This window comes from Sus scrofa, chromosome 2 (assembly GCF_000003025.6).
Source record: "Sus scrofa isolate TJ Tabasco breed Duroc chromosome 2, Sscrofa11.1, whole genome shotgun sequence".
Classification (NCBI taxonomy): domain Eukaryota; kingdom Metazoa; phylum Chordata; class Mammalia; order Artiodactyla; family Suidae; genus Sus; species Sus scrofa.
Genome location: NC_010444.4, coordinates 47361611 through 47370668, shown reverse-complemented (window position 1 = coordinate 47370668; position 9058 = coordinate 47361611). Strand labels below are relative to the sequence as shown.

Below are 9058 nucleotides of genomic sequence, written 5' to 3'. Positions count from 1 at the left end.
TTCCAGAGATTCTGAGAGGGTTTTTTTGTTTGTTCGTTTCATTTTGTCTTTTTGCCTTTTCTGGGGCTGCTCCCACGGCATATGGAGTTTCCCAGGCTAGGGGTCTAATCGGAGCTGTAGCCACCAGCCTAGGCCAGAGCCACAGCAACACAGGATCCGAGACGCATCTGCGAACAACACCACAGCTCATGGCAACGCCGGATCCTTAACCCACTGAGCAAGGCCAGGGACCAAACCGTCAACCTCATGGTTCCTAGTCGGAATCATTAACGACTGCGCCACCACGGGAACTCCAGAGATTCTGAGAGTTTTGGGAGCTGTGTGTCAGGAAGTGGGGGGCAAAGACAGGTCTGTTTCTCCTGTGGTCCCACAGTTATTGGGTGATCCTTTCAGAAGAAAGAAAAGAGGAGGAGTAAGAAAAACAAAATTTAAGCCCCGCTCCCCATATCTAAGCATGCTTTCTCACATTTTGCTAGGTGTGCTGCTGGAAGAGCCCTTGAGATTTTGCCCGTAAGGTTTGTGAAGGGAAGGTCATATATCAGAGACTTGGCAGCGATGTATGCTGAGGCTGGGTGAGGTGGCCATGGCAGGCATCCTGAGCCACCAGTACACACTGGAGTAGAGCAAACTGGGGCCAGATGCACATGGCATTAGTTTAAAGAGGGACTGAAAAAGGCCACTGGACATTGCTCTAAAATCGACTTGAATTTACGGGGTGTGCCCTTCTTTGCTGCCCAGCCTGGCTGTACTTCTGAAGCCTGCGGTGGGGGTAGGGGGCACAGGACAGCCCCAAGGTGCAGTGAGAGATTCCTACTGCTTCAGTTCGGCGGATTCTGATCACTGGCCCTTATCTGCTTCCCACCCTACACAGCTGGACTCAGAGTGAGATGCTTCCCGAACCGCCTGTACTTTCTGCTGTGCCGCTAAATCAGTTTAATCAAGTGTCACCTGAAAGGGAGGCGTGGGAAGGGTCAGGGAGGAGCAACTGAATGCAGTCTTGGGGGACTCAGGTAGTTCCTGAGAGAGAGCAGGTCCGTGACTCCTTTCTGGCTACTGGTGTGTCAGACTCTTAATTCAAGCACAAATGATCATTCCATTTTTCAATTCCTACTGTGATGCTCAGTTTTTGTGCCTTGGTTTGTAACATTTTTTTTTTTTTTTGTCTTTTTAGGGCCGCACCCTCAGCATGTGGAGGTTCCCAGGCTAAGGGCTGAATTGGAACTACAGCTGCTGACCATGCCACAGCCACAGCAATGCCAGATCTGAGTTGCATCTGTGACCTACACGACAGCTCACGGCAAGGCTGGATCTTTAACCCACTGAGCGAGGCCCGGGATGGAACTGGCAACTTCATGGTTCCTAGTTGGATTTGTTTCTGCTGTGCCATCATGGGAACTCCTGTAACTTTTTTCTTTCTTTTTTTAAATCATCTTTGCTGAACCATGAGCATCTTGGGGGCAGGAGACTTGTCTTACCATCAATCTGTTGTGCTGGGGGATAAAACTTCCCCACAGGCAGCATCATCCTGGAGGGGTAAGGGCTAGTTCCTAGAGACAAAATTATTCTTGGAGTTCCCATTGTGGCTCAGTGGGAAGGAATCTGAGTAGTATCCATGAGGATGCAGGTTCAATCCCTGGCCTCGCTCAGTGGATTAAGAATCCGGCGTTGCTGTGAGCTGTGCTATAGTTCGCAGACATGGCTTGGATCTGGCACTGCTGTGGCTGTGGCATAGGCTGGCAGCTAGAGCTTTGATTTGACCCCTAGCCTGGGAATTTCTATATGCCATGAGTACGGCCATTAAAAAAAAAAAAGACAAAAAAATTCTTGTATTTATAATAAAGCACAGATGTACATACAGCAAGTAAACAGACATACAGTGTATCTGTGGTGCTAAAAATTTTATGGGGGGAGGCAGTTAAAAAACATTGCCTAGAAAGACTTGTAGGTGAGAGCTTTAAAAAAAAAAAAAAAAAAAAAAAAAAAAAAAAAAAAAGCTCGAGAAACCCTGGAGCAGATAGAGGAGTCATAATCCTAATTCCTCTTCCCTTGTCCCTTTATGAGGATTAAATGAGATCTCAGGAGATGTGGCAAGCAGTAGACAAACAATGAACCTAAGATCGCTTCCGCTCTGGTGGCCCCCTGAGAGTGTCACCCTTCTAGAACCTGGCCTTTCCCAGTCTCTTTGGCTGCTCCATCAGCTGCTATCTGTGCCCCTGTGCATTGGGTGTTGCAAGCATAGATAAGAATGTGTGTCATTTGGGCTTAGCAGGCCCCTGTAGTTCACAGGTGAGGCAGGTGCACACCCAGCTAGGAAGTGCAGACACCCGCCTGCCACCACTGCCACTGCCACCACTGACTGCATGAACACAGCAGTCCCTCTGCAGGGCAATCTCTCCCCTTGCTGGCTGGCAGTCCCTCCTCTGCACCCAACCTCACAAAAAGCAGGAGAAAAAAAATCTCTGACCAGAGCACTCTCCAAAGGGCTCCTGGGTTCAAAAGACAGGTCCTTTCAGGTGCTGGAGAGGATGGGGAGAAATCGGAATCCTCTTACACTGCTGGTGGGAAGGTAACCTGGTGCTGGCACTTTGAAAAAGTGTCTCGGTTCCTCAGATGGTTCAACATACAGTTAGTATATCATCCTGCAATCCCACTCCGAGATATATAGACTCAAGAGAAATGAAAACACCCCAAACTAATACGGAATATTCGTGGTAGAATTACTAGTAACAGCCCAAATGTCTATCAACAGATGAGTGGATAAACAGAATGTATTATACTCACCCAGTGGAATACTATTTGGCAATGAAAAGAAATGAAGTGTTGGAGTTCCCGCTGTGGCACAGTGATTCAGAACCCTACTGCAAGATCCAGCATTGTTGCAGCCTCGGCGTAGTTTGCAGCTGCAGCTCGGATTCAATCCCTGGCCTGGGAACTTCCATATGCTCCCTATGCCATGGGTGTGGCCAATAAACAAACCAAATTAAAGGGAGTTCCCTTGTGGCTCAGCAGTTAATGAACCTGACTAGGATCCATGAGGATACAGGTTTGATCCCTGGCCTTGATCAGTGGGTTGGGAATCTGGTGTTGCCGGGAGCTGTGGGGTAGGTTGTAGACGTGGCTTGGATCCCTTGTTGCTGTGGCTGTGGTGTAGGCTGGCAGCTATAGCTCCAGTTTGACCCCTAGCCTGGGAACTTCCATATGCTGCAGGTGCAGCCCTAAAAAAAAAGCAAATAAAGAAAAAAAGAAAAAAAAAAAGAAATGAAGTGCCGATACATGTTACAACATGGGTAAACATGAGACTAAGTGGTTATTTATGTCCTTGTCTTGTTCCATCTATGTGAAGAGCGCCAGTGACTTGCCTTCCTCAGCCCTGTCTTCCTACTCACCCAGTACTTGTTCCTGGGCATGTTAGAGTTTAGACAATTGTTACTAGATTAACTTCCTAATTATAGCTTTCTCCATTCCCACTTATACTATGAGTCAGGATCCGTTCAAGATCACACATCTAGAGCCCTTTATTCTCATTTTAAATCTAAGTTCTGATATGTCACACTATTACATATGCTATCCAACTTGTCTATTCCCTACGCCTCAGAACCTGACCCACCGTGATCCTCAGGAGGTGGGTGGAAGATATTAGCTACATGGATGATTTCAACAATGAAAAGCTGCAGGAGTCCAGCACTGTTTGAAGCCTGCCTTTCCCCAGAGGGTCACTGTTCAAAGCCACAGGAGAGAAAGACCAACAAATCATTGCATGCTGTGAGCTTTCCTCCTGTTGAGACATCTGCCCAGGACTCCTGTCTATGTGGATTTTGGAAATATTACCATGTGAAGAATCTTAATTACTTGTCTCAGGAACCAAGTGGATCTGTTTATGTCTATGTCTCAGTTATTTATTCATTCAATGAATAGAGGCTTATCAGCTATGATGCCTGGCTCTGACTATAAAAACGCAGAGAGGTCAGAGTCCTGTTTTTAAGGAACAGAGTCTTACTCTCCCTTTTTCTTTTCATCAGCTTGAAACAGCCTAAACAGCCTCTTCCTTCAATTTTTTTTTTTTTTGTCTTTTTGTCTTTTCAGGGCCACACCTGCAGCATATGGAAGTTCCCAGGCTAGGGGTCTAATCGGAGCTGTAGCTGCCCGTCTCCACCACAGCCACAGCAACGTGGGATCTGAGCCGCATCTGCGACCTACACCACAGCTCACGGCAATGCCGTATCCTCAACCCACTGAGTGAGGCCAGGGATCGAACCCACAACCTCATGGTTCCTAGTTGGATTCGTTTCCTCTGCACCACAACAGGAGCTCCGTCTTCCTTAATTTGTAATAAATGTTTCCCACCAAGCCTAGGATAAACTCAGCTCTAGACTATAGTGTAGAATTGTCACAGGAGTCCTGAGGGCTAGTCTTTTACTTTGTTTTTGTAATTGACACTTGCACACACTGTGCTCCAGTGGCCTCTCTTGCTTTGGTTTGGTCTCAGGTCTGTGGGGTCTCAAATCTTACCTTTCCTGATTCTCAGGGACAGAGTGAGGGCTGTGCAGGACCACAGATGCTGAAGGGCTCGACGTAAACAGAGCTGGATGGACGTGTTATGCATAGTTGTCACTCTGCCCGGACCGTCATCACAATTTGAAGAGAATCTGGACAGAAGTCAGAGAAAAGAGAAACCATGTTTATTTCTCAGTGGAAACACCTGCTTTTGGGGACTTAGATTTAAAATGAAAACATGGGAGTTCTTGTTGTGGTTCAGCAGGTTATGAACCCAGCTAGTATCCCTGAGGTCCTGGGTTCGATCCCTGGCCTTGCTCAGTGCGTTAAGGATCTGGTATTGCCATGAGCTGTGGTATAGGTCACAGATATGGCTCAGAACCCATGTTGCTATGGCTGCTGCTGGCAGCTGTAGCTCTGATTTGACCCCTAGCCTGGGAACTTCCTTATGCCGTGGGCACCACCCTAAAAATAAAATAAAATAAAATAAAATAAAAAAATAAATAAATAAATAAAATAGGAGTTTCTGTCATGACTCAGTGGTTAACAAACCCGACTAGCATCCATGAGGACGCAGGTTTCTATCCCTGGCCTCGCTCAGTGGGTTAAGGATCTGGTGTTACCACAAGCCATGGTGTAGGTGGCAGATGTGGCTCGGATCTGGTGTTGCTGTGGCTGTAGTGTAGGCCAGCAGCTATAGCTCTGATTTGACCCCTAGCCTGGAAACTTCCATATGCTGCAGGGGCAGCCCTAAAAATAAAATGACAACTTGTAAAAGTAGCTGAGTGATCTCAAACAAGTCACTTCTTCTTCCTGAGTCTCAGCTTCCCTATCTATGAAATAAAGCCGTGGAATTAGATGGATGGGTTTCAAACTATGCTCCAGAAAACTACTCACCAGGAAGAGGTTCTTCTACCCCCAATCTGCAAATGGACTGGGCATATTTTTTTTTAATTTCCCCTAATTTTACATATTTGGCCTCAATATAGGTTTTCTGTTCATTTCTTTCCTTCTATTTTTTTTTCATGTGTCTTTTTAGGTCCACACCTGTGGCATATTCAGGTTCCCAGGCTAGGGGTCAAATCAGAGCTGTAACTGCTGGTCTACATCACAGCCACAGCAACACCGGATCCTTCACCCACTGAGCAAGGGCAGGGATCGAACCTGAGTCCTCATGGTTGCCAGTCCCATTCGTTTCTGCTGAGCCACGATGGGAACTTCTTCTTTTTTTTTTTTTTAGTAAAAAAATCCAGAAGCCAAAACAAAAGGGAAAATAAACCCCATTGCTAAATAATCTGTAATGAACATCCTCTGACTCTGGCTGTCCTGCTCACACACACGTGGACCCATGTGCTACTGCTTAGCATGTGTGCATTCCTCTTGCATGTGGTAGGTGTGCACAAGGGCCTCTGGGTAAGGAATTTCCTCCGCAGAGGAGATTCGGCAACCATCAGCGGCCTGCGCTGCACTCAGAGATGACCATTTTTCAGAGCAGCATTCCTGAGTCTGAATAACTTTTGGCAGCTGAAGGCTCAGAAAGAAATGCAACAACTGGTCCAGGGAAAACCTCTTCTTCCAAAGGCTGGAATGTGTTTTAGATGCAGGTGTCGGGGTTGAGGGGGAAGGGAGGGTTGTGGGAACAGCGCCACCTTGTGGCCCCTGTGGTTATTTTCCAGAGCAGGGCCTGGCCTGTCTCAAGGCTGGAGGCTGGCTGCTCAAGGCATGCATTCCTGGAACTGGGGATTCTGAATTTGCTGGAAAGGGCTTTCTGAGACCACAGCCTGGTTAGAGCCCAGGACTCTTCCTGGCAGCCGGCCTGACTCTAAAGCCCTTCTTAGAAAGCTGCCACACTGCTGAGGCCTGTGAAGGCTCCAGGTAGGATGTGTGGTTGTTGGGGGAAGTATGCTGTTCCTGGTGGGGTGGTGTCTGGATCTGGAAGAGGAGGGCAATGCCTGAGGGAAGCTGGGACACATTTCACAACTGGCATGGCTGAGGCCAAGTTGGGAAGATGGTCCTCCAGCAAGTACCTAGAGGGAGAGTCGGTAGCTGGCATCTCCCTGTCCAGAAAGATATTCAGGATTCATGCCAGGAAGACAGGACTGCATCCTTCACCTTGACCTCACCCTGACCCCAATCCAGGGCCTTGAATGAGCCCTCTTGCCCACTGCTCTCTTCTTCCTGGAACGATAAGATGAGAGCTAAGCATTTAGCCCAGTGCCTGGCACATGGAAAGCCCTCAAAGTTTCCCCTGTCTGTCCCTCTGGCCCTCCCTGGCGCAGCCTGTGGACTAGGCTTTGGGGTGGCAGCAATGAATCTGGCACAGCCATTGTGGGAACTCACAGCTGGATGTAGCGCTGTCTGGTACAAAAATAACAGGAGCCACAGAGGCCAGCTGTGTATTTATTTAAAATTTTCTTGGAGTTCCCTGGTGGCCTAGTGGCTAAGGATCTGGTATTGTCACTGCTGTGGCTTGGGTTGCTACTGTGGTGTGCGTTCGATCCCTGGCCCAGGAACTTCTGCCGAAAAAAAAAAAGAAAGAAAAAAGAATGAAAATTTTCTTGTAGCTGCATTAAAAGAAGGAAAAAGGGACAGGTGAAGTTACTTTCAAATAATGTATTTTATTTAACCCAGTGTATCCAGTAGCTTGTCAGGTCAACATATAATTAAAATAAAAATCAGCAGTGAGATATTTCATATCGTTTTGTTTTCTTTTTTGCACTAAGTCTTGAAATTCTGGGTGTGTGTCACACTGGCAGCATGCCTCTTTCTGGCTTCAGTATTAAGAGGCTTGCCCCTAAGGAGCTGCTTCTCTGTCCCTTAGTCCCCTATGTTCCCTCGGCCCAGTGCACCTCACTCCCTAATGTGTGGTCTGATGTCCTTTTCTATGAATTAAGGGGCTGGACTGTGATCTCTGACGTTCTTCCCTGAAGGAAGTGTTACCATCACAAAGTGAGGCCTAAACTTGACTCTCAGATAAGAGGCTTGGCTGTGCTTTTCCTTTTTTTTTTTTTTTTTTCTTTTTTCTTTTTTTCTTTGCTTTTTAGGGCTGCACCCACCGCATATGGAAGTTCCCAGGCTAGGGGTCAAATTGAAACTGCAGCTTCCGGCTTGACACCATAGCCACAGCAACACCAGATCAGAGCCGCATCTGCGACCTACACCACAGGTCACGGCAACACCGGATCCTTGACCCCCTGAGCGAGGGATCAAACTTGCGTCCTCATGGATACTAGTCAGATTTGTTTCTCCTGAGCCACAATGGGAACTCCTTGGCTGGGTTTTTCAATGAGAGGGATGTCAGTTATTCACACCTGTTGATGGGCAGCCCCATCTCCTGGTCCCAGCTTCCTGAGGGTTGCCCAAAGCGACCCTGACTCCACCCCCAAAACCCAGAGTTAAAGATGCTGCTGACTTGGCAGCTTCCAGAAAAGGATTCCCTGGGCTTGTTTGAGGGCGTCTTACCTTTTTCCAGGGCTCGGGAATCTCTTGGGAAGAAACCTGTGCTGGGATCCTTAGAATTCTGGAGCTAGACAGAGCCCCGGGCTCCCCCAGTTCCCTGAATAAAGAAACTGCGTGAGCCTGAAGTCTGAACAGGAGACCCCCCTCTCCTATAAGCCTCTGAGCCTCGCCGGGCCTCTTACCTCCATGAGAGCCTGCTCTCCCAGCTCCCCCAGCTCCCCACTGAGGGAAATTGAGACCCAGTGGCTCAGGAAGCCCTGCTCAGGCTCAGCATCTGCACATAACTGGGGTCTAGGGGCACAGCCTCACCCAGCCCCTCCTGGGCAGGGGACGTCTCCCAGAACCCAGCTGTCTTTACACCTCCTTCCTTCCTGCACTTGGGGACTCGGACTGGTTAAGCCGGAGTTGATGAAGACTATTAGCCAACTCCTGACTGATGAGGACATGGAGGCCCAGAGAAGAGGAATGTTGCTGGGTCACGGGGCTGGTCAGTCAGTCTCCTGTCTCAGCCTGTCCCGCACCCTCCCCATCTCCAAAGCACGAAGCCCATCTGCTGCCTTTGCCAGCTGTTCCAGAAATGCCAAGCTCACCAGCCCCTGGGGGTCTGCCAGATAGTGTGGGGATTGCAGACCACAAGCCCTGGGTGGGTTGGACCACCCAGCTGCTTCAGATCCAGCCCCCTGCACCCGACACCACCTCTGCCCATCCCCTCCATTTTTCTGGCCACCTGGAGCCACTTCACCTCCCCAGAGAATCTCCCTCCTTCTCACCTCCAGGTCTGGGCCCCCTGGCGGCTCCCTCTGCTGCAAACTCATTTGCTTCCCCCTTTGTCTGCAGGTAGCCAACCCTTCTCATCCTCAGAGACCAGCCCAGACACACGGCCTTCACCCTGCTTCCTGAGGTCACCCCGTTTCAGCCACCACCCAGCTCCTGTCTGGATTCTCCCCATATATCCAGGGTCTGGCACAGTTTAATAATGGAGGTGTGAATGAGGTCCTGGATGCTGGAATGTTCCCGTTCCAAACTCACACAGCACTCCAGCTGTCTCCCTTCACTCTCCCCCAGCGCTGCTGCTCTCACCCTCCCTTCCATCCAAGGTGCCCGT

The 9058-nt window shown here is 48.9% G+C and overlaps 1 long non-coding RNA gene across 1 annotated transcript; it reads right to left on the bottom strand.

Moving 5' to 3' along the window:
• Positions 260-8073, bottom strand: LOC110259726. Its single transcript, XR_002342103.1, has 3 exons — positions 7957-8073; positions 4510-4646; positions 260-386 (listed from the first exon to the last, which is right to left on the bottom strand). It is a non-coding gene; the product is annotated as an uncharacterized LOC110259726 (long non-coding RNA).